General features: G+C 47.6%; 1 long non-coding RNA gene across 1 annotated transcript; it reads left to right on the plus strand.

The window, feature by feature from the left end:
* Positions 1-110: 110 nt before the first annotated feature.
* On the plus strand, positions 111-22,529 carry LOC121094101. The gene is made up of 3 exons (XR_005829747.1): positions 111-366; positions 21,111-21,240; positions 21,494-22,529. It is a non-coding gene; the product is annotated as an uncharacterized LOC121094101 (long non-coding RNA).
* Positions 22,530-22,550: the final 21 nt, after the last annotated feature.

The following is a 22,550-nucleotide window of genomic DNA, read 5'->3' on the forward strand; positions in this document are numbered from 1 at the left end:
GCCAGAGTCTGCCCCCGCTCATTGGCTGGCGGGCGGCGGGGAGGGGCGGGGGAGTGCCGCGCCGGCGGCGCAGGTGTGGCGGCACGCGCGGGCGGGGCGGTGGCGGCGGGGCGGGATGGAGCCCCTGAGCTCCCGCCCCCGGGCAGAACCCAGAGCAACACCCGCACCAAACCCCCGAGCAACCTCCGAGCAGCCCCCGGGCACCCTCCGAGCAGCCCCCGAGCAGCCCCCGTGGCCCGGCCGGGGAGCGGGCCCGCGCGGGGCTGGTGGAGCGCTCCGTGCGGGCAGGATCGGGCCCAGCCCAGCCCCGGGGAAGCGGCGGGTGCGGGCGGCACGCAGCCCGAAAGGGAAAGCAATTAGTAGCCGGTAAGCTGATTAGGGGCAGCAGATGCTATCCCACAGGTGCCAGCACGTCGTGTGGCATGGAGGTGACTCCTTCCTTGGCCCCCCCTCGGTCACTGTGTTTGATCGCTATTATCTAATACAAGCTTTGGACGGGCTCTGGCGTGCGGTGCTGGCCGGGGCATGCGGGACCCACCTGGCAGGTTCAGCCCAAGACAGGGAGGTGGCTGAGCCAGGCTATGGGTGAGAGTGGGCCCCTGCAGCGGGTGTGCGTGGAGGATGCTGTTCGAGGGACCCCGGGCGGCAGGGTAGGCGCTGCAGCACCCACCCGCCGCGTCTAACGAGTCTGGGTTTGGGTGGCCCAGCTCTCGCTCCAGCCATGCTGCTGGGTGAGAGGCTATGGCAGGGAGGTGCAAGTTCCCTTTCCTGCCCCGGACGATTCCCATCCCGTCCTGCCCCAAAGAAACCAGATCCTCCTCCAGGAAGCATTGCGTGCATGCTCTTCCATTTGGGCAAGAGGAGTTAAAAATGCAGCTGCAATTAAAAACCCTTTTAATTTCCAGCCCCTGGTAAGAGCAGCTGGGCTGAGCATGGTGGGTGGAGTGTTGTCAGTGGTGAGTCTGGCCCCCCTGTGCACGGCCTTGCTCAGTAGGTCTGACAGGCAGGTAGAGCTGCTTTCCAGTGTGGTTTGCAGCTGAAACCAGCAGGTTTCATAAGCTCAGAGATCTGAAATGCCTCCCGAGGGGCTGGCCTCCTGCACCCCAGGCCGTGCTGCGCTTCCTCAGCTGCCTGAAGTGGTGAGGGAGTGGGTGAACCGAGGATCAAGGAGCAATGCGGGCGGCTGCAGGAGCAGACCTGGCTGGAAGCAGCACTTCAGGCCGTGAATGTGCTGGTTGGAAAATGGGGTGCCTTTTGGTACTGAAAACATTTGCAAAAGAAGTTCTGTTCTGGAGCTGTGCTCGTGGTAGGACACAGCTCTGCACCCGATGGGCACAGGGATGCTTCACGCTTGTGCGGCATCTGGCTCAGCCCGGAGCCCTTCTCCAAGATGCAGCTACGTGACAGCGTTTCCTCTCTCCAGTGGAGCGTTCGGGGCCTGCCCAGCGAGGCACAGGGACGTTGCCTCTCTGAACACAAACGGATGGCCAGATTTTCATGAGGGGTGAGCGCTTGCAGGTTGTTTTGGAGCCAGTGGGAATGGTAAAGGTAACAGATGGATAAAACGGCACAGGGTGATCCGTCAGCGTGGTCAAGCATCACACCCTGGGGCAATTGTGGCTCATCTTCTCTAGACATTTTAAGAGGAAATCTTGGGGAGTGAATAATTTCAAATCACTTCACACTGTAGCAGTGTAAGTAGCAGAGGCAGAGAGGAAAATGGCCCTCTTCCCCTCACTGCTAATGCAAGGACTGAAAACAAACACAGAGCAGCATAAAAAAATACCCACACTAGAAAAATACTGTGAAGGATAGATACCCGGCACCAGCACTGCAGTAACAGCACCCTCTTGTTTGACCGACAGCTCTGGCAGAGCTCATGTGTGTCGGCAATCCAAGTGTACAAGGTATGTTGCAAAAGTTATTTTGCCGCTTTCTCTGTCCTGACCTTTGCAAATGGCTCCAGGTGTTGAGCAAAGACTCAACAGCTTGACTCAAGCCTTAGGTCTCTGCAGAGTTGTCAGGCGCCGTCAGACTTCAGCCGACCTTGCACCGGCTCGTGGACTGGCACGTCACTGCGCTGATGCAAGAGCAGGGAATGCTGCTGTTGACATTGGAACAAATCGATGTCTCACTGAAAGTCTTTCATCAGAGAGTTTCAAACAATAAACAAAAAAATACGGTCACAAACAGCTCGCGGACAAGTAGCTGCTTCTAGGAAAGATGCAGCATCGGTGTTCTGGTGTTCTTTGAAAATGTTTTTCATTTGAAATGTTGAGAACTGTATGAAAAACCACTGCTTTGTCCTCAGCTGGAGATTGGACTATTTCTGACTCTACCCCGAACTACCCTTTTGGCAACCCTTGTAAGGACTTTGACAGTGTAAGACCACAGCTCTCTTGGTGGTGTCTTCTGTGAGTTTTTGTGGCAAGGCTGCACAGCAACCCTGGAAAGCAATCAGCTGGAGCAGAAGTGACAAATAGCTGTTGGCACCGTGAATTCAACACCACGGGCCAAACTCTGCCCAGAGAACAGGGAAGTTTTCTGCAGTCCCGCAGAGCAGTGAGGAGCCATGTCAGATCTAAGCTGATCTGAGCGCAGAAGCCATCAGATCTGTTGGGAGTGGGTAACCTGCTTGGGGGGACCAGTATGGGAGCTCCTGCTGGCAGCAGGAGTTTGTTGAGCCCAAGATTGCTCCTGGGTGTATACATACATCTATATACACATATATTTATGTATATATACGTACATTTATATGAATACTATGGAGTCAGAGAGCCACGGTAGGTGGGCACTAGTGTGTGTACCGCCCTGCCCCCGAGGGACAGAGCTGTGGTCCAAACCGCATCTGGCTGCTGAGTGCCATGGGGGTGCCCCCCTGCATGTCACGGGTGCGGTGTCCCTGGACATCGCTGCCTCTCCAGGAAGCCTCCGAAACCCGGGGGGGCCACAGCGATGCGGTGCTGCTCTCATGCACGACAACAGCAGGTCAGTCAGTGAGCTCTTTGTGTAGGGCTGGAGGAAAGATTTCTTTCTTCACATTAAAGGAAAAATGATCTAACAAATCATTTGACAAGAATTATAGGAGGATTTAAGCACAGGGGGTTTTGAGTGCAAGCAGGACAGCTGTCAAGTTTAGAGAAGAGATTAGCGGTTCATTTGAGAGATACATTAGGAAAAAGCTTACTCCAGGGGGCTGTTAGCTCCCTTGAGGCTGGGGAGGATTTAGTGTCTGTAAGTGTTGATGTATTGTGCACGTTACAAAGCTTGCCATCCCAGCAGCTTTGATACATTCCAGCTTTTCTTTAAAACCCCTGTGGTTGTTAAAGTGACTTTCATTTAACATGGGAGATGTTGACAAGCTCCCCCAGGAGGCTGGTGAGTTCTTGAAAGGGTCTTTGAAAATACTAGATTCACCACCACTTGTAGATGATTTCCACACACCCCCCTGGAATATCAAGGAGCGGTTTGTTTCTGACAGCACTAAAAATACATTAGGTGTCTGCTGACACAGGAGAGATAGGGCCCGTGCTGGTTGGACTCCCAGCCTAGTGTTCGGGGATGCAAGCTAAAGCTTTTGGTTTAGCAGATGATGCTTGTGTTTGGAGAGCTGAAGTTTATAGCACAGAGCGATCCTTCCGTTTAGAAGATTGGAAGCAGCTGGTGGGACTAACATGGGCAAATGAGGTTTCAGCAGAGGATACAAACACAAGTCTTGAAAGCAGAGCCTCAGCTCAGAGTCTGCTCGGAGGCTCCAGCGCCGATATTCGATGCGCCCACGGGCTGAGCGCTTTCCCGCTGTTCCCCTTGTCGAAAGGGAGGGGTGCACAAGGGCTCATGCCATCAGTGCACGTGGGGTGGCCGTGCTGGCAGGGGGTTCTGAGGAGGAAGCCCCTGCTCTGTGTCACTGGTGTGGGAAAGGTGGGGGGGCTGGGGCATGGTGGCTCCCGGGTTTCAGGGAAAGGAGGGTCGGTAAGAACTGTAATGAAATTACTCTGGCCCTTTTTACTGGCAAAAATATACCGAGGTGGAGGATTAGGGAAGTAAAAGCCAGCTGTGAAATATGACTTTGGTTTTGGGAATCTTTCTTTGCAGATTTGCTTTTGTTGTGTGGAAGCAGCTGATCCTTTAAAGAGGTGGAAATCTGCTTGACTGCAAAGGAGGCAGTGGTGGTCTCACCTTCCTCTGGTCTGTGCTGAGCCCAGTGGGCTATTTCTGCATAACCAAACACGTTAGGTGTTTCTCTGCACCAGGGTATCAAACTTCCTCGTGGTGTAGACCACAACTTCCACGCACTGTGCTGGAGGCAGGGGTGACTCTCTGGATCTGTTGTCTTCAGCCAATGCATCTGGAGTTACATGACAGTCCTCAGGCCGCTGCAGCAAATGTTTACCCTGGCAGACAGAGCTGGTGGGGGGCATCATGTATTTTTAGCTGTCTTTTAATTTGATTCAGCCATCGACAATGCAGAGCAGCACGCAGTGGTATAGCCAGCTCTAAGAACTGCTGCTCCACCTCTTTGCATGCAGACAACTGGAAAGAGCTGAGAGGGAAAAACAAAGATGCTTGCCCAGTGAAAACATAGCGTGATGTTAGTTGCCATTTCATGGATGTAAAACCAGAGGAGGCAGTGGTAGGTCCCCAGTGAAGCAGAACTATGCTGTTGCCTCCCAGGTCTCTGTGGCTGTGGCAGTATCTGTTCAAGGTTCGAGTGAGGAGCTGGGCTGCAACAACTGGGGCTGTGATCCCGGACCTCCTCCTAGAGAACTACACAGAAACAAATAATCCTGTATAACTGCAGACTTTGAGAAATGCCACCAGCTGAAAGACCTGAAATAAAATATTGATGAGCTACCTCCTAACCTGGGCACTGTATAAGCAGGGCTTTGGGTGACGTGGAGAATCCAAGCAGTGATCACGTAAGTAATGCGCACATCATAGCAGAACGTTATATGAGCAACCTAAATACAAGCTCTGCTTGACTGTTAAGTGCTCGATTTTCCAGCAAAATGGCATCCTTTTCCCTTTTTAATTTTATATCTAACGATGGCATCTTCTGCATCCCGTATGGTTTCAACATGAGCCTTCAGCAGAGCCTGAACGGTGGTCTGGCAGCATCAGCCTGGCTGCAGCCGTAGCAGTAGGGGTGTGTGTGTGTCTTTGTGGGGGCTGCTGAGGTGACAGCCTGACAGCCAAGCCCTCTCCAGGGCTGACAGCAAATAGGAGGAATAGACTTCATGTTTTGGGGGCTGGTGGTGCAGAGAGGAGAGATACTGATTTTCCTTTTCCCCAGGAAAGCCTGTCAGCCTGTCAGCTGAAGCTGAGCTAATTTTCAGGAGGCAAAGTGTTTTCTGGATACAGACTTTTTTAAATCTTCAAATTCAGAGCACTCCTGAAAGTGTTGGAAATAGCAGCTGTAAAAAAAAAAAATCCATTACAAGACTGTTTTTACAATCAAAAACTTATCCCCTCTAATTATCAAGGCTGATAAACAGTAGACACTATCAGCTCTTCCATCATCTCTTGCAAATGCATGGAATTTAAAGGAGAATGCAAAGGTTGTAGACAACCCGCCAGGGTTTTGACTTGCCCATCCAAACTACTGCAGAACACAAATACAAGTCAAGATTCAAATGTTTATCAGCAGAAGCGTATTTTTCCTGAGGACGTAGTAACTCACATTAACATCTTGTGGAAAAGAATGTCAGAGTAGCATAGAAATGAATATATACTGTCTATGAGAAAATCAAACAGTTTTTATGAAAACTGAGAGGGTTTTTTGTTTAAGAACAATTTGTGTTTATGCATTTTATAAATATATCAGGGAAGTGTAATAAATGCTATAAGCATTTCAGCTTCTAAATGTCCAATGAGGTTTTTCTCTTACAGCAAATCAGACTAGTGTTGAAACTGGAAGACAGGTTCTTCTGTAAAGATCCTGTGAACCTGAAATAGCACAGAAAACGTGTTCATTTTACAGTTTTATAATGAATGAGATTAAACTCTCTATTACTGGACTTTTCTATTACTGGATATCTCAAACTCAAGTCGAAGGGATGACGGCAGGATGGGTGTTGGGGGACCAACAGCTCTCTGATCCGTGCTGAGCTGCTTGCCTGCCACCGATGCCACTGCGCCCACTGACAGCAGCCTGTGACCTGGCCTGTGCATTTTGAAATGCCGAGGTTGAAATCCTGGCTCGCGGGTCTCCACTCCGGCCAGGTTTTCATCTACAGTGGCTGGTGGGTTATTGTCATGCGCCTCTGTCATGTGTCAGAGGTTCGTGCTGTCAGTGCCTCTTGGAGGGGCTGGTATTTCGGAGGTTTCACACATCTAAATATGAAGTGTCGGCTGGCTTTGCCTGCATGTAATGCTGTTTCATGCTTCCTTTTAACTTCAGGGTAATAATAAATGAAAACCCAGTTCAGCAAACACTTAAGTACATGCTTACCACTGCAGGCCTTGCTACAGTACTTGCATTTTTTCTCACAGTTGGCAGTTTCTGTCAGATTTCAGGAAACTGCAGAGTTTTTAAAACACAGAGAGATGTTATGGTGACTTGCAATGCAGGGTAAAATCCTGTTCAGTTGATATCAGTGATGAAACTCCTGCTTATTTAGAGGAGGTGGCCTAGAGCTTGCACACCAATTGCATCTCATGTTGCCTGTGCTTTCGTGTCTCCTGTGCAAGGTCATGCAAGTGGAAAGCCAAGCCAATGTGTTTGGGAAAAAGAGGAGGCTTTCCGTTTTGGACAAGTCTTTGGATCCATTGAAAAGAGTATTTCAAATAAAGTTTTGGCTAGACACTCTACATTCCTTTATGTATTCCTTCTGTCCAAAAATTACTGCTCCAGGATATACTTGAGAGAGCTTGATACTTGCATGAGGATTTATTGCTTTTAGTTTCTGAATCGGTTCTGAACCTGAATTAGCAAATGCTAGTGCATATTTCTAATACCGAAAAGAATTCCAGCAGAATTTCTGAGGTCTGCCTGATTAAATCCAGCAAAGGCTCCTGCTAAGCTCCTAGGCAGAGCCAGCCATATCAAGGACTTTAAGACGACTGCAAATTCCGTTCTGAAGATTTTTTTATTGTGTGAAATTTTATCAAGCAGAAGACATATATATTAGTTGATCCATATAAATGTCATACACACATGCAAGACGGTAGATAAGTTCCTGATATATTAATTTCACGTGGCGAGGATAATAGTATTTCTTCTGGCAACTTGATTAAATTTATAAAAAATTCCTAGTGAAAAACAGTCGTTGTATTTTTTGTCAAGCTGATAAGTATGATTTAATTGTAAGAGAAAAGCAACGGAAAAAATCAGGCAGTTGAAAACTAGCACTCTTGTTTTCTCTTTTATTATTTGGTGGAAGGAGTAAACATTGTTCTGCTTGCTTGGATGTGCTGGTTTTCCTAATCTGAAATTCAGGTTGTCTCTGTTGGGAAGAGCAGTGGTGACCAAGAAAACCATGAAACAACAAGAATACTGAAGTCAAGAAAACAACAGGAAGGATGTTTTTAATCAGTCTAAATGTTTTTTGTTTCTTACATATTCTGGGATCTGTTGTCTTCTCAGAAGTCATAGTTAGCTTCGAGACTTAAGATTTTGGGGAAAGGGGGTCTTCGTTAAAGATTCAACGGCTCCACCCTGATTTCCAGCAAACGTGTTTGGGGACAGTGGGTGTATCCTCCTGGTGATCAGAGACTGGGGTTTGGGATCTGACGTCCTCTGATCCTACAGGAAGAGAGACACAGTCTCAGCGAGTTGTTTCTCAGAGCACATTGTGCTGTTAGGAAGGTGAATGCTCCTCAGGCTGTTAACGTAAACATCTTGGGTCAAACACAGCTTGGTTTGGGGAGGGTTCCTGGAGATCTCTGGGGGTCAGGGCTTGGGCTGCAGTGCTGTGTGCCTCTTGGGTCCTGGTGCTTGTGTCGGTGAGAGGGGGGTCCCACGGCAGAGCCCTCTCCCTGGGGAGGCCCTGGTGTGGTGGTGAGGCTGGTGTTTCCCTGGGTGTACATTGACGCCTATGCAACTGGCAGCCACCCCAGTGCCTGGCCAGGGCCACAAGAACAGGAGGTTTTGTCCACCTCTCGCTGCTCTCCACCATGGTGTGTGCAAAGGGTTTCTCCCTTGCTTCTCAGCTGCACCCTTCTCCCAGCTCATCTCATGCCTGTGCTCACAGCTCAGTCTGGGACACAAACCCCGTGCTCCCCCAAGGCTCTCCCCTCTCCCTGGACTATGGGGTCCCTCCTGCACCCTCCTGCACAGAGGCTGGGGCATATCTGGCTCCTGCCCATCCATGCTCCTTACCCTTGGGAGCCCTGGGCATGGATGTCTGTGGATGACATGTGAGTTTGTGTGCTCCCTTGTGCAGGTCTCTGTGCGCAACAGTATGCGGGAAGATTGCAGTTTGTGCTGTGGCATTTCATGTCCCCTGGGAGCCCGTCTTATGTTTCCAAATTCTTGTGCTCCTGTTTTCTTACAAATCCCATTCTGAGTCTGACCCTGAGAGCATGACTTCATTTGTGTCTTCAGTAAGAACTATTTTGTTCAAACCTTTGGGTGCTTTTGAATTATTTTTTTTTTTTCCTGAAGGGATAAACCACTAATTATAGATGGAAATTGTACCTCAAAGATCCATCTTAATAATATAATTGTAGTAGCAAAGCAACTGGTATGATTATGTGCATCATTGCACTTTTCAGCCATTAACCAGCTTTTCTTGGTTAATGAAGTTAGTAAAACCTAGAATGTGCTTTGCTGGAATATATCCAGTGGAATCTCATTATCACCTACAAGCCTTTATAATTGGGGTGATAATGTGCAAAACGTTATATTGCTGATAAACGAGATGGGATTAAAAGAGGGCGAAGTTCTGCTCTCAAACACACATGACAGATCTTGGGATTTTGGTGTGTATTTGTGGAATGCCTGCAACCCCGTGTCGAGTTTGGGGGGGTGACGTCTGAAGCAAGAGGAGGTGCACTTGGAATGAGTCCAGCAGCAAAACTAATGAGAGCTGTGACCTCTCAGGAGAAGTAGAAAGAGTTGGTGCTGCCGAATCAGGAGGAGACTGTAGTGAGGCATGAAAATGGTCTTAAATGCCTTCAAAGAAGGGAATAATCTGTTCTCCATGATCCTGTTGGATAGGACACAGAGGAATGGGCTTAAAGCACAGTGAGGGTGATTGACGTTGGGTATTGAGGAAACACAGAACGGATAAATTGGTTGAAATTGGTTGGACCAGGGTGTACCAAAGGATTCTTCACTCCTGGTGGGCACCAGGAGGAGGTGAGGGAGGCACACGCGGAGGTGGCATGGGTGTGATTGTGGCTGGCTTTGGGCGGTGGGGAGCTGAGGCACCGGTGGCACCACTACAGTGTTGTGTTATGGTTTAAGGCACAGGCGAATAGTGAGAGACTATTAGCAGAGAGACCAGAGATCTGCTTGGTGCTTGCACAAACACAGACCAGGTCTGCCAGGAGGCTCTGTGATCAGAATTATACTCGTCCCTATTACATGCTTGGAATTATTGTCAGGACTGCTGATAGAAGGGAGAGAAGACTGTCACTGTTATAAAAGCAAAAGGGAGCATTACTGTTTGTCTCCTTGGATGATACAGGTCATAAGGCTGCTTCTGTTTGTGCTTGTTTAAATTCCAGCATGTCTTTTTAGGAAAAAAAACCCCATCCAAATGTTATTAAAAAAAACCCATGTAATGAAGAATCATCCTGTCTGCTCCAGCTCTGGCTTCAGTAATAAATTCATTACTTACACTGTTAAATGTGTGCCCCATCTTTCCAGCCAGGACTTGTCTGTTTTCAGTGTCAAGGTTTTCAGATGCCAATTGAGGACCCTGGTCTCAACATTTCATTCTCCCTGTAAATGTTAATAGTCTTTAACCAAGTCATCCTTTCACCTCCTCTCTTCATAAGCTAGACAGATTGATCTCCTGGATCTGTAACTGTAAAGGCTGTTTTTCTGTCCTTCATATTTCTCTCTGAACCCTCTGCAACTTGTCAGCATCCTTTATGAGTCGTGGGCTCTAAATTTAACAATTTAACAAAAGCGGGAATTACACCAGCGGTGCTGGGAGCACAGGAAGATTTGCATTCCTTGCCATAGTGCTATACCCAAACATTGTGTATGACCGAATAGAAACATAAAAATAGATTCAGACCAAAGGTTCATTAGCTCAGTGTTTTGTTTAGCTCTTAGTGGGTGGATACTGAAGGGTGATGTTTCCCTGCACAGCCCTCCCCTTATCTTTTTAAAATAAAGACACAATCTGAAATTCCATGCGAAGCCTTTGGTATTTATATGGTTTTGGTGTCTGAATGGTCTCTTACGCCTGTAGGTTTTCGGCATTTGTATCACGTGCTGCCCAAGGAGTTAAACTGTAAACCAGAAGATTTGTGTCTTTCTAGGAGTCTGGGAAAGAATATTTTTAAATCACAGCAGGGCGCTGAGAAGGCACGGTGGGAGCCACGGTCCAGACAGGGGGACGGTGTGTTCCTGCTCCCTGGGGACTGTGCTGGTCAGCAGGCTGCCCAGCCGCCCCCGCACCTCTGTGCCGTGTCACAGTGCCAGGGTCTGACACCCTGAAAAGGCAGTGGGAGCAAATGCAGGGCCCTGCCAGGCACTGCTGGAGCTCTGACAGTGGCTGCCTGAGTGCCAGGGAAGGAGTTTATGTATATATATATATATATATATATATATATATGTATATATATATAAAATAGCGTCCCTTGGGAGCCCTGCCTCCCAGTCCCTAATGGCTGTGCTTGTGCTTAGCCGGTGAGCCACCATGATCCCCAAAGGTGTTGTAGCATCTCTGACTCCCAAGACGAAGCCCTATCTCTTGTGAGCGGGGGGCTGGGGAGCTCGACTTGGCCCCACCAAGCACTGGGGCTTCCCTGCCTCCCCTCCACCAGCTCCCTGGCAGCAACAGATCCTCCCCTCGGTTATCACTCCGCTGCGTTGTGTCATCTGCAGCTTTAGTCGAGCATCTTTTCATGTTTTCTTCCAATGAGCTGTGAATAGATGACCATGGAGCTTCTTGGAAACTCCCGGGGTGATGGTTCCTCGTTTACAGTTACGCTTGGAGCTTTGTCAGCCAGTTTTCAGATTACCTGCTGCACACCAGGTTAGTTCTGTGCCATTCTGGTTTCTCGGTCAGGGCAGTGTATTAGGCTGGGTGTCATGCGGCATTTTGCAGCATCAACGTTCATGCGTATGTCGACACACTTCATCTTACAGGGAAAAGACGCCCAGCTAGTTCAGTAGGACACCTTGCTGTAGACACATGCCCTGTGGTTAGGCACTGTTGTCTAACTGCATCCCTTGGGCTGCTGGGAGAATGACAAGGTGGGTTTTTTGGACTGTTCCAGTAGCAGGCTCACTAAAATCAGATATAATCCAGTGCCATAGAATTTTGCTTATGAAACTTCCATGGAAAAAGCAAGATTTCTAAAGACAGAGTCAATGCTAGAGGGAGAAATGGATACATTTGCATTTCAAGCTGTTGCTGGCATGCAGGTAACCAAAGGCACACTTGCCAGTGGTGGACAAGACTGGTGATGAGGAAATGTGTTCTACTGCTGGGGAAGGAAATCAGGAAAAGCCATTGCTTTAGGGGTCTGAAGGTAAGAGCAGAGCCGGGTGAGGCCAGCAGCAACACAGACAAGAGACACAGAGAAAAAAAAAATACTTTAAAATGTTTAAATCCTGTTTTCTGAATAGGCAGAACAAATAATGTGATAAACCACTTAGAGGATGTAAATGTACATGCACAAATGTAAATGCAGGTTTCCGGTATGTCCCTGGATCTCATTTTTTTTGAAAAGACAAGCTCATGACATTCTGGTCCTACTGAAATTAGTGGGAAGACTCCTGCTAGCTTTATCCTTATTTATTACTTTATTATGAGCATATTATTGAGATAATCGAGACACAAAGAGCCATAGTGACAACATATTCCACTTTTTTGTCTCGTTACTCAGACAAAAAGAGCAAATATCAGTAATAACTTCCCGCAGCTAGGGAAGGGCGAGTGCCACACACTCCGGTTGTGCGTTGTTTCCCCGGGTGTAAGAGGGGTGGGTGGGCATCCCCAGGGTGGGGGGATGTCTGCTGGCATTTTACTTCTTGTGTTTGTTTGTTTGTTTTTTATAAATATTTTATACCTTTGTTACTGTTTTTCTGGTAATTTGCTGATTCTGAGGATTTGGATTTTTGTTTGAGCAGCTGAGGAAAGCAAACATATTTGTTCATAAGAATGTTTAATTGTGACAAGATTCCTCTGCTGTTCAGATTTCTGGAGGGATCGCCTTGATTTTCTGAGCAGTTTTGTCCTGGCACCAAATTATTATGGCTTTCCAGATGAATATGAATTCTCTTCCCATCTGAAAAAAAAGAGAATGCGAATAAACACCATTGTTTCCTAAACTAATAAACAACTTTCCTCTAATTTTAACACCCAGATGTCATAAAAATTGAAAGTGCATGCTACTGAAAGCCAATATTATTGAACTGATTTTATGAAAGGTTATAAAATAGCAATGATAATGAAAAATGAACAGTGCTGAGATTTGGTTTGATTTTTCTTTGAATTTATGATGCTCCTGAGAGCCTAGATACACATTACATGTGTATTGGAACCGAAGTGTATCCCTTTTAAAACAGTATACTTGTAAGCTTTTATGAAATGAAAGTGTTTCACACATGTGGAATTCATCACCATTTGAACAACAGTTTTAAAACCTTATGGTTAGTTCAAAATGCTTCTTAGTGTTGTTTCAACAATCATAGCTGTCAGAACTATAAAGCTGAAGTGTCTTGGCCTTCTTGAAATAAAACATTTAAAATCACTCATTTTAACATTTCTGATTTTTTTTTCCTAGAAATTGTGAGAAATTTTTAAAATGTCACTATTTTATTCTGACACACGCCAAGTTTCACCTGACTGTAGATATGTTGTGCTGTCGCTTACGAGAACCGGACAATGTAAATGCAGCCGCACAGAGCCCAGATGGTTCATTTTGATCACGGCCGATGCTGTGGGGTGGAGGAATGCTAGTGAAAGGACAGTGCCAGCACAAGAGGGAACAGGAATGAGACAGGTCTTCGTTCATCTGCAAACGGAGAGGTGAAATTCCTCCTAGAACAGGGTTGACTTCTTGTAAATAGAGTTTCCACAAGCGTCGGGAGCCGGGCCCTTCCTTTTTACCGTCACCAGTTACGACAGCAGGCAGAGCCGCTGTGGTGGGGTTCAGCGATGTCACAAAACATCACAACCCTGGAATTCAAAGATGTTCAATGTGCTTTGAAATATAACGATATACAAGGGTCAAAGTTACCCTTATATATTCATTCCTGTGAAATGAAACAAACAGAAATTGAATTAATTGCTCTTAAATTCTGGGACTCCTGTGAATGCGTTTATGGTGTCTGTGACTTACCTCGAACCAATTTTGCCAGTGACACCGTGCTAATATTTTAATGCATAAATCCAGAATTGAACTGTATAATCTGGGCTGGACTTTCTAAGTCGTGGTGCCTGGTTTTCTCTGTGTTACTTACTGGCTTGCTCCATCCTTGCCTTTCTTTCTGCTTCCTCTTGGGCTCAGATAGAACGTAACCACGCTTCCAGCATTTCAAGCTTTTAAGACAGGACAGAGAAATTTAAAAAATCCAGCCCATCTTTAATCTGCTTATTGGAGAGATTTGCTTCTGTAAACAGTAATGGTGTGGCAAATGGCACCCAAATCTTAGGAATTTTATTAAATGCTTGTCTGAAGGCAGGCTTTATACCCCTTACTTGTCGGCTGTAGATAGCTGTATCTAACTTGAAGAAGGCTGTTTGCTTTGTAAAATATTCTTCATAACGAGAAGAGAGATCATGGGTTGGATCTTTAATTTTTTTTAATATGGAATTTTTTGTATCACTGATTTTTATCTTTGCAAAACAGGTAAAATATTTTCTCGTGGAGGTTTCTGTTGTTTTCCTTCACTGTTTGCTAACAGGTTGGGAAGCGATCAGACACATTTCTATCTCATTGTAAAGGGAAGACTTCCATGGAAACCATGGTGGATACTCCAGGGAAGCCCATCAAGTAGTTTAAGGTCAGAAATCAGCGTATATTTAGGAACGAGGAGCCTGGGAGCGCAGTCGGGAGGTCTGGCTGCCCATCCAGCCGTGCCGCCCACAGTGGCGCGGGATAGCTGCCCCTCCGCTCCTTCCACGTGACGGCCATCCTGTAATGACTTGTCATTACTGAAGCAATTTTTCTGCAGCCATCGCTTCATCTTTAAGTTCCTGTAGCTATAGGCAGCGAACGCAGAGGCTGCCCATGCTGGCAGCGGGTCGAGCGTGGTTTGAAGCACGTCGGCAGCGCTGGCTGCGACCGTGGCCAGGCTCTGCCCCCTCCCTTCCCCTGGCTGTTAGCCGGCGGAAAGCCCTGTTTTTGTATGTAACCATAATATTTTTGTTCTGCGGCTGCAAAAAAAAGCACAAGTTATCTAGCAGGGCTAATCCCAGGACAGTAGGAGTCCTGAAGTGGTTCATTAAAAAAAAAATATGTGTGAAATAAAAAGGTCTGGGTTGGCTTTTACTTGCTCTGTGGAAAACCAGGGGATAATGTGTAAAAAGGGAGGAGAGAGAGTTGTGACAAGAAGCCAGGAAAAGAAAAAAATACAGTTTGAAGCCATTTAAAGCAGACAGGGTAATCTTTCTGAGTCAGGGTGATGGGAAGACAGCAAAACCTTTTGCGCAAAAGGTGCTTGAAGGACACACTCGGTACGCTGTGCCATTAGTTGTGGAGCTGCGTGGACTGGACAACTTTGATTTTATCTTGATCTCGCTGAAGTAGCGCAGCCTCCTCTGGGTCCCCGCGGTGCGGGGAGGCTTCCGGCAGTGCTGGGGCGGTCATGGGTGCCTGTGGGGTGGCCGAGGGTGCCTGTGGGGTGGCCGAGGGTGCCTGTGGGGTGGCTGAGGGTGCCTGGCAGTGGGGCTGGAGGCCAGCACAGGCTGCACTCGCCATTTCCCTGGCCGTGTGTGGCAGCGCAGGGGCCAGCTGAGGCCCGGCAGCCCTGGTCTTTGCCATTTTATTATATATTGACATTGCCAGATTGTGGGTTTTTTTGTCAGCTAAAGGCAGGGGCCGAAGGCTGACATATTATTTAAAGGGGAAAAAAAAGGCACCCAGCAATGTTTTACCTACTGCTGTCGGAGGCAAGCCCCGTGACCACCAGGAGGGAAAGAAAGGAGAAAACCCAAACTCCAGCTGCTGCCTCCTCAGCCTGATACTGTCTTGGTTTTACTGATTCCTAGTTAGTTACTTGCCCTATCTTCTTGTTTATTTGTGACTTTCTCCTGGCAAAACCAGAGAGAAAATGCTATTTCACTGTTTCTTGCAGAGGCAAATCTGATGAAGGTGACACAGACAGGCAGGAGTATGGGGCGGGTTGTGTGGTGCCTGGCGCTGCTCAGCCAGTGGGACCGAGAGGGTTTGGCAGCTGCCTGCATGATGCCAAAGCCCGAGGAAAACCTTCAGTCCTGGGGCAATGCAGCATCTTCAGGCGTAGCTGCAACATCTGTTGGCGTAAGTATGCAAACACAAGAAAAACGGGAAAAAAATGCTTTTCCTGCCATGTCAGTGCTTGAGCATCTCAGTCTCTTCAATTTATTTCCTCCTCACTGCTAAAGGTGGGGAAAGAGATTGAAGATGGACACACACTTGCAAGAGTTTCCAACTGGAGGCCTGATGACGGAGGAATTATTATTTTTTTAAATTAAACTGTGTCTGATCTGCTTGGCCACGGGTGAGTCATGGAGCACTGGGACATCCCACCTCCTTCCAAGGCTGTAATTCTAATCTCACGATCTTTCAAGAGAAAACCTTGCTGGAGACTCATGGAGTAAGCTGCACCTTAAACAGGCTGACGAGCAAACGTGAGTCACTGGGCGGTTGGAAGGGACCTCTGGAGATGGGCCAGTGCTGCCCCAAGCAGGGCAGCCGGGCAGCTGCGCAGAAGCGAGGTGCCCTCTGCTCTTCCTCCTCTTCCGAGGAGCCACAGCCCGGCAGGCAGTGCGGTACCTGAAGGTGGGACTGAAGGAACATCTCCCCCTTGGCACCCTGCGTGGGCACAAAATGCTTACTGCCACCCAGCCACGCTGTGCCTGTAACAGCTGCTGTACTTGCTGGCTTCTTCCTGATGGTCTCCAGGCAGACGGCTCTTGGGTAGGGCAGCAGGGTGGAAGGAAGCAATGAAACTGCATTTGCTGCAGGTGTTGCTCAGAGACCCAAAAGACTGCCTGCGATCCAGCAATTCCACACAGGCTTTTAAAGCTAACACTGCAGGGCTTTCTCCATTTTAGTCTTTATGTTTTGCAAGTCTTACTGTGACATTCATCCCATTAATACCTGAACTCGCTGCATCCTCCTGTGAGAAAGTGCATTTTTATCTCCTTTTTATGGCAGGAGGCTCTTAAGGTAGAACATGGTGACAGAATTTGTCCACAGTCAGCTGCTAGGGCTGTGAAAGAGCCGGGACTGGGTTTGTTTCCCTGTTGTGGACCTTAATCACACAAAAAAATCCTTCCACTCTAAAGGAGCGCGTCAGGTCGGGTAGCTGCTTTTGTGCCTGTGTGCATTAGTCCTGCAGTTCATAGACCTCCCTCATTAAGTGGTCACATGCTGCTGACGGAACGCCAGGCCCATCTTCCAGCCTTGTGTTTGCAGGCTGGAAAGGCAAACGCTGGCACAGAAAACCTCAGCTTCCATTAGGCACTGTCTGAAATCAGCTAATCTTGTTTGAGTGAATATAGAAACTGCGATACCGTAAACAGAGGGGTTTGGTGCTTGGGGTACGCTGGGGGATATGGTCACATCAGAGACTGTCCCGGCTCTGCTGGAGCCAGCAGCAGCCTCCCACTGGCTGGGAAACTATTTAAGCAAAGCCAAGAGAGAGCTGAAACTGCCGAGCACGCAGCTACTGACAGCTGGTAAATAACAATCCTGTTTGAAAACAGTAACTGAATAAAATACGTTTGACCTTGGAGCTTTGTGGTCCCCAGGTAGCACAAGTTCAGGTGTCACTGCCAAAGCTGGGGGGGGTTTATGATAAGTGATGAGCTGGTCTTGAAAGATTTCTTCTCATGCCACTAAATTCCTTTCAATAGCAAGTGAGCAACATGTATTTTCCCTCTCTGTTGCCCTGAGCTAGCACATCTTCATGGTGGGCCTCACTTTCTCCTGACTCGCTTTCCAAAGCCAGCCAGGGACCTGGTTTTCCACTGCTTTGGGAGTTGTGCCCATGTTTGTGTCTGTATTTGTGTGTGTATTTCTTCATGCCAGTAATTGTCTTTCTGCTGGGTTTGCCAGCAGCACTGAGCTCGGTGGGGCCTCCTCCCTGCTCTGGAGCAGAGTGGTAACTGGTGGTAGCAACCAGGCTTCTGTAGAGTAGTTGCAAGGACTGTGTCCAGAGCCTGGCGGTGGAGCTGGTGAGGGGTCTGGAGCACAAGGCTGATGGGGAGCGGCTGAGGGAACTGGGGGTGTTTATCCTGGAGAAAAGGAAGCTCAGGGGGGACCTTATGGCTCCCTACAACTACCTGAAAGGAGGCTGTACATAGGTGTGCATAGGTGTGCACCAGATAACTAGTGACAAGACAAGAGGAAACAGCCTCAAGTTGTGCCAGGGGAGGTTTAGACTGGATATCCGAAAAAAATTCCTTCACTGAACAGGCTGCCCAGGGAGGTGGTGGAATCACCATCCCTGGAAATGTTTAAAAAGCTCTTAGATGTAGCATTTAGGGACGTAGTCTAGTGGTGGACTTGGCAGTCCTGGGTTCACAGTTGGACTTGATGATTTTAAAAGTCTTTTCCAACCCAAACTATTCTATGGCTCTATGAACAGCCTCCCATCCACCCAGGAGGTCTTCACAGCCCTTGGGCTCACCTGTGGTTACAGGGCACAAAGCAGAGGGCCAGAATCATCTCAGTACCTCGTGTCTTTCATCTGCTACACAGCAGCAATGGTGCCTGTGTTACATCAGTTCACTCACAGTCTGATTCAGGCCTCACTGCAATGAGGGATGTTTTCCAGAGGTTTCTAGTGATTGTTCATTGCTTTCCAACCTGTTGGAGCTGACGTTGACGGCTCTCTTCTCGTATGGCAGCACAACACCAGGAGCTGTATCTTGGGGTCCTGCCTGATTGTTGGTGTGCCTGGGGCAGGTGAGGAGGGTGGGCTGGGGTAGCCAAAATGAACATGGTGCCGTAGGTGCAGGACCAGCATGTCACTAGGAGTCTAATTACATTTGGGGTGTAGAGGAAAATAACTCAAGTGTGAAAGGAACATGTCTTAAAATGAACATTTTGCTAAATGGATTTGTTCCTGTGATTCATTGCTCCAGTGCAGGCTTTCAGCCTCCCTGGAGCAGCTCATTGTTCACTCATTTTTGCTCTATTAATAAACATGCACACGCACTTAAATGGAATAATGTGCCTGGTGGAAAAAAAAAAAAAAAGGCAAAACAAAAAAGCAACATATCTTCATGTCTCTATGGAGGAAAAAAACCCTGCATGGAGAAAAAAACTGCACCGAGGAAAATAATGCCATTCTGGTAGATTTTTGTTTACTGAAATAAATTTGTTGCTTAGGCTCAGCTCGTGGGGATTTGCCATGTGGGGCTAGAGCAGTTTGTATGCTCCTCTTGTTTAAGGTGCACGACATCTTTTTTCCCCATATCTTGCCTTTTCTTTCTCCCTTCTTATGTTGTTATGTTTCATGTCTGACTCAACTCCAGTAGTAATTTGCTGAAATTTTGTTTAAGATGAGGTTAAATTGGTATTCAACAGGGGAGGTGGGTCAGGATCAGTCTCACAACACTCACTGTGGGACAGTGGGAGACAAAATGATGTTGGAGCCGACTGCATGTAGTTTGGAGTGAAAGAACAGGCTATGTGACATTGTGAAAGAGCTTATTTCTGAGGTCTGTGTTCTTTTAGGTGAGGTTTCCTCTCCTTGAGTAGCTCTAATGTGTGCGGTCGCATGCCTTGTAGATGTGCTTGGGGTCACCTCTCCTTTTCTCTTCTCTGCAAGTTGCTTCTTGGACATTGCAGGTTCGTCAGGATTTTTCTTCCACACTGGAAGAAATCTTACAGCAGCTCTGAAATTCCCTCACCCTGGGGAGTCATTACAGGGGGTTTTCACCTGGGCAGATGTCCTCTGAGCTCCTGGGTAGAGGTCTCATAGTATATATCAATATACTAATATTGGATTATGGTAATGATGCCACTTTTGAGGAGTTTTCCTGTTAAATTGTGCTTTGTTTCCAGGCATGAGTGTGTGTCTGAGTGTGGGACAGAGGGACAGCCCCTTCCTGAGCACCAGGGGGTGTCACAGAAGTCTCTGCTGCCTTGCCAAGCTGCTCCCTGGGGCTCTGAAGGGTGGAGAGCACCTGTAGTTCATCTTCTCCCCCTTGGAGAGTCCAAGCTGTCCTCCACCGCACAGCCTGCCTTGCTGGGGGGTGTGTGGGGTGTGTGTCTCTTGTGCCAACAAAGCATGTGTCCCTCCTCTTTGTCCCCTGCAGCAGCCAGGGCAGCCTGCAGCTTCTCCACCTCTGCCTGGCTTGCCCTGTCCTCTCCCATCACCTTCCCAGGGTGGAATGCAAGAGGCCTTGGCCATCAGGGTGAGCAGGAGCATCCTCAGCAACACTGGGAGAAGTGGGCTGATTGTCTCTGGGCTCCCCTTGCAAGGGGGAAAGCAAAGGATCTTGAAATGAGTCCAGTGTATTAATAACCCAGGTTGCCCCACATTGCAGGAGCGAAAGTGGGACAGTCAGCACACTGCTAATTTTGTGCAGGCCCAGGGGGATTTTTTTTTTTTATTTCCAGGGAGTGTGTTATCATTATTTTGTGTCCTAAAGGCCCTAAAATTAGGGCTTGTTGGAAGCAAGCCGGTATTGGAGGCTTCATCCCAGGCAGCTCAGGCCTGGGTAGGGCTGGGTCTCATGCACATGCCCTGTCCCAGGAACAACTCAGCCTGGCAAAAAAAGAGATGGAAACAGAGGTGCAGAGAGGTGCTGGCTGCAAGTCCCTGTCAGCAGCCCCCATCCCTGCCCCATGCTTCCCCCAGTCTGCCAGCGAGGAAGCTCGGCTCTCCTCTGGTCCCCAGGGGCATCCGCGCTGCAGCACAGCTTGGCTGCTCCTTCATTTTCCCTGAACCAGGCTGTGGCTGCAGAGTGGGAGTTGTGGCCAATGTTAAATGAGAGATGTGCTTTTCAGCGTGAAGACTTTCAGTCAGTTAATTACAGAGAACGTTGGCAGCTTCTCTTGAAATCCCAGCACTGTCTCTCTGCACCCTCTTGCACAGGCAAACTCCGATGCCATCCAGGAAGGGAACGGGGGACCCATCTGTGGATCCCCAGCTCTGCCAGGGCTCCTGGCTCACCCACTGCCTCCCTGGGCAACAGCCGGGGAAGCCCTGGGGTGCCCAGCACCCTGCGCACATGGCCTCAGGTGCATCTGGGACTTGAGTCCTGGTCCCCATCCACGGTTATGTTACCCCAAATACCTGGCTTGAAGTGTCCCATCCTGCAAAGGGCTGAGCATAACAACCCAAGCAATGCAGTGTTTAGTCAGTGGATTTGCTCCCGTGCTTAAAGCTAAACACTTTGTTAAGTGCTTTTGCTTAATTAGGCCAGACCGTGCTGTTCCTTGTGGGATTGAGTGCAAAGTGTGGCACACTAGATTAGAACTAATATTTTCAAGCAAAAAGCTAAAAATGAAGCACTTAGCCCCCAGTTCTTCAAATAATTAAGCACATGGGTAATTACTGATTTCATTCCATTCATCAGTTTTGTTGATTTCAGTAGGGCCATGCGATGCTGGTAGTTACTCAAGTGTGTAAGTACATGCAAGGTCGGGCCCCCAGGTTAAAAGATCTCAGAGACTGGGGAAATAGATATTTGTAGAGTGTCTGGCACATGGGGTCTGCAGTGCCTGTCATGTGTCTCTGGGTAGTATGATAAGAATAATAATGCCATATTTAAGTACTACTGATTTTGAAAGATGCTGAGCACTGGCCTTCCCTACAGAAATGTGACGGGCTTTCTGTGCCAAGCAAGCCTCATCATCAATGGTGAATGGTGCAAAAGAAACAGCACATGACATCTGGACAAGGAAAGCTGTAGCCTTGTGTCCACCTGAGCTATTCTTTTCTTAAATGTGAGTGTTAAAATACTGTCTTCACTACTGCAGCCCCTAATCCAAAAGGAACAAAGTGAAAACTGGGCTGCAGTAGATTTTGTCTCAACAGATCAGCGAGAAAGACTTTTGCTTCTATTCTTTTGTCTGTTTGTTTTTCCCTGGGTATGTTTTGTTTTGTTTTGTTTTGTTTTTTAAATTCCTTTTAAAAACAGACACAGCCCTTATCTGCTAGGAAAGACTTAATTCTTGATATCTTTTTGTTCCCCTGCAGATGATTTGACAGTGATGTTTACAGAACTCATGATTTAGAAAAAACAAGAACGGAGGAAAGAATAGGAGCGACCTGAACTAAGCTGACCCAGGAGAGCCTCCTGCCACTCCATGAAGCAGCTGTTAATGATGCCTTTGATAATGTGCCATGCTGAAGGGACCGTTACATGATTTCTTTTCTGTATCCAGACTGCCGTGTTTTTAGGCTGATTGTTATGTGCCCTCAGGGGGGTTACAATACCGTGTTTCCAAACAGAGCCACCATGAAGCACCTTGTGTCACAAACAAGGCTCATTAGCATAGCTCAGCAATTAAACCCCTCTTGGTCTGCTGTCCTGAGATAAAGAACTCCCAATTTATGGCCCGGTTGACTTTCGTTGGAGATGAATTGGCTGACAGCTTGGAGTGGTGACGTTTTGTCTCATGAGTACAGCTGTTCGCAAGGGTGATCTTTCAGAATGTGACTTTTCCACAGACTAACCAAGGGTATTAACACTAACTAATTACAGGGAGAAGCCAGGGGCGATGGTTTTCTAGGAGTGGGAACATCACAGGCCCCAAACAGCTGGGTAGTGCTAGTGCTTTTCTCTCCTCGAAAACAACAGCCCTGCTGGAGGAGAGCTCCCCATCTGGCAAGTTTGTCTAATTCGTATAATAAATGCAAATGATATTTATCTTATTTATTTTTTACTAGACTTTAATGACGTTTAGAAGGGACTGGATGCATGTGGCAAGGCATGCGCCTTCTCTTCAGGGCAAATGTGTTGTAGCATTTGATTAGTGATACTGTATTGCAGGAGCTGTCTCCACATTCGTTTGTTTTCAATTTTATGAACGCTGGTTTTAGGAAAGAAGTTTTCTTCTGTTTACTTCTCAGTCCAATGACATTTTACTGTTTGTTCTTGGTTCTTTTGGGTTGAGTTTATATAGGAGGACTTTTGATGGTTTTTTTTGTACTAAAACCTGTTCATTCAATATTATGCTTGTCACTCTTAAACATAAAGAATAAAGTGGCTTGAATCCCAAAGCAGCTTTAACACAGGGATTCTTCATGTAAA

This window comes from Falco naumanni, chromosome 9 (genome assembly GCF_017639655.2).
Source record: "Falco naumanni isolate bFalNau1 chromosome 9, bFalNau1.pat, whole genome shotgun sequence".
NCBI lineage: Eukaryota > Metazoa > Chordata > Aves > Falconiformes > Falconidae > Falco > Falco naumanni.